This window comes from Bos grunniens, chromosome 15 (genome assembly GCF_055505025.1).
Source record: "Bos grunniens cultivar Pamir isolate PY7600 chromosome 15, Bosgru_T2T1.0, whole genome shotgun sequence".
NCBI classification, from domain to species: Eukaryota; Metazoa; Chordata; class Mammalia; order Artiodactyla; family Bovidae; genus Bos; species Bos grunniens.
In genome coordinates, this window is record NC_141179.1 from 84,287,446 (window position 1) to 84,290,492 (window position 3,047).

The 3,047-nt window shown below is 43.1% G+C and overlaps 1 long non-coding RNA gene across 1 annotated transcript in view; it reads right to left on the reverse strand.

The window, feature by feature from the left end:
* The window catches only part of LOC147358901 (uncharacterized), a 35,911-nt gene extending 32,902 nt beyond the window's left edge, over positions 1-3,009 (reverse strand). The window contains exon 1 of the long non-coding RNA XR_015142454.1: positions 2,747-3,009. This is a non-coding gene — a long non-coding RNA (uncharacterized LOC147358901). The remainder of the gene's footprint in view (positions 1-2,746) is intronic.
* Positions 3,010-3,047: the final 38 nt, after the last annotated feature.

Consider the following 3,047-nt stretch of genomic DNA (forward strand, 5'->3'; position numbering starts at 1 on the left):
CATTCTGTCATTTTTGAGATTGCATCCAAGTACTGCATTTCAGACTCTTTCATTGACAATGATGGCTATTCCATTTCTTCTAAGGGATTCCTGCCCACAGTAGTAGACATAATGGTCGTCAGAGTTAAATTCATCCATTCCAGTCCATCTTAGTTCACTGATTCCTAGAATGTCGATGTTCACTCTTGTCATCCTCCGTTTGACCACATCCAATTTGCTTTGATTCATGGACCTAACATTCCAGGTTCCTATGCAATATTGCTCTTTACAGCATCAAACCTTGCTTCTATCACCAGTCAGATAATCACAATGGTGTGATCACTCACCTAGAGCCAGACGTCCTGGAATGTGAAGTCAAGTGGGCCTTAGGAAGCATCACTACAAACAAAGCTAGTGGAGATGATGGAATTCCAGTTGAGCTATTCCAAATTCTGAAAGATGATGCTGTGAAAATACTGCACTCAATATGTCAGCAAATTTGGAAAACTCAGCAGTGGCCACAGTACTGGAAAAGATCAGTTTTCATTCCAATCCCAAAGAAACGTAGTGCCAAAGAATACTCAAACTACTGCACAATTGCACTCATCTCACACGCTAGTAAAGTGATGCTTGAAATTCTCCAAGCCAGGCTTCAGTGAACTGTGAACTTCCAGATGTTCAAGCTGGTTTTAGAAAAGGCAGAAGAACCAGAGATCAAATTGCCGACATCTGCTGGATCATTGAAAAAGCAAGAGTTCCAGAAAAACAGCTATTTCTCCTTTATTGACTATGCCAAAGCCTTTGACTATGTGGATCGCAACAAACTGCGGAAAATTCTGAAAGAGATGAAAATACCAGACCAGCTGACCTGCCTCTTGAGAAATCTATATGCAAGTCAGGAAGCAACAGTTAGAACTGAACATGGACCAACAGACTGGTTCCAAATAGGAAAAAGAGTACGTCAAGGGTGTACATTGTCACCCTGCTTATTTAACTTATATGCAGAATACATCATGAGAAACGCTGGGATGGAAGAAGCACAAGCTTGGAATCAAAATTGCTGGGAGAAATATCAGTAACTTCAGATATGCAGATGACACCACTCTTATGGCAGAAAGTGAAGAGGAACTAAAGAGCCTCTTGATGAAAGTGAAAGAGGAAAAAGTTGGCTTAAAAAGCTCAACATTCAGAAAACAAAGATCATGGCATCTGGTCCCATCACTTCATGGCAAATAGATGGGGAAACAGTGGAAACAGTGGCTGACTTTATTTTTCTGGGCTCCAAAATCACTGCAGATGGTGATTGCAGCCATGAAATTAAAAGACGCTTACTCCTTGGAAGGAAAGTTATGACCTACCTAGACAGCGCATTAAAAAGCAGAGACATTACTTTGTCAACAAAGGTCCATCTAGTCAAGGCCATGGTTTTTCCAGTGGTCATGTATGGATGTGAGAGTTGGACTATAAAGAAAGCTGAGCACCGAAAAATTGATGCTTCTGAACTGTGGTGTTGGAGAAGACTCTTGAGAGTCCCTTGGACTGCAAGGAGATCCAACCAGTCCATCCTAAAGGACATCAGTCCTGGCTATTCATTGAAAGGACTGATGTTGAAGCTGAAACTCCAATACTTTGGCCACCTGATGCAAAGAGCTGACTCATTTGAAAAGACTCTGATGCTGGGAAAGATTGAGGGCAGGAGGAGAAGGGGACGACAGAGCATGAGATTGTTGGATGGCATCACTGACTCAATGGACATGGGTGTGGGTGGACTCCGGGAGTTGGTGATGGACAAGGAGGCCTGACGTGGGGTCGAAAAGAGTCGGACATGACTAGGCGACTGAACTGAACTGAAAATACCCTAAATGACATATCGACCAAAGGAAAATGTAAAAGTTTTGGGAAAGCCTGCAATATGTTTTTCTTTTGAATGAGGAGACTTTAGAGTCACAATGTAAGAAAGCTGGCCATGGGGCTAAAGGCAAAGTTACTGAGTTTATAATCCATTTTCAGGCTTTACAATAATCATAAAAGATCTTAGCACCTTTAAGACATACCTTTTGAGGTTTGGCAAAGAGTACTAGTGGCACTTAGGCAATTTCTGTGTAAAAGAAAAGTCAGTTTCTCTTTCTGAATGTTTTGCTCACTGGCTGTATCTTTCAGTAAATATTTATACCCCAAACCTGAATTTTAACTTCCAAAATGCCAAGATAAACTTTCCTGGATTATATCACAGTCATAACATTCAGGAGTTGCAGGCCATCTGCTCTCCAGGTATTTTAATGCCTCTGTAAGTCCTAATGGTTGCTTAACAAGGTTATTTGTACTTGTCAGTTAATTCAAGATGACTGCTCTTTTTCTTTCCACTTCCTCATCCACCTTTCCAGAACTTCTCTATTTTTGAGCTGGTACCCCCTACTTCTTTACGTGGTGGTGGTTAGTCGCTCAGTCATGTCCAACTCTTGCGACCCCATGGACTGTAGTCTGCCAGGCTCCTCTGTCCATGGGATTCCCCAGACAAGAATACTGGAGTGGGTCGCCATTTCCTTCTCCAACTTCTTTATGTGTCTCTTCATAAACACTGTTTTAACTAAAACACTGCTTTAGCCCACACGTAATAGAGAGCTGATGCCAGGAATAACCTGAAAGCTAAACTCACCTCAGCCGGTCAATCAAAAAGTCATTCCAGTGTCTCGCTAAATATTCTCTCAATTTAATTTCCTTCTTTAGCTACTTACGTTTCTCATGAGTCAATGACTCAGCTACTCACCTTTTTCAGTATGTTTGTGGCCAAAATTATTCTTTGAGACGACAGCAGGTGAAAGACGGGCTTTTCCTCAGAGATTCTAGTTGCTTTGCAGTGGATGTACATATGAAAAACACCCCAGGAGGGAGAAGATAACAAACGGAGGTGTGGAGAAGCCCTCACCGGAGGAGAAGCCCTCACTACAGACACAGAGAGGCAGTTCCCAAGACAGCACATGGCCGGCCAGGCGCCAGGAGTCTGTGCATGCGCTGTCCCTCTCTCCCGCGCCTCGCTCTCGCGCAGGCGCAGGAGGGTCCAGGATCGC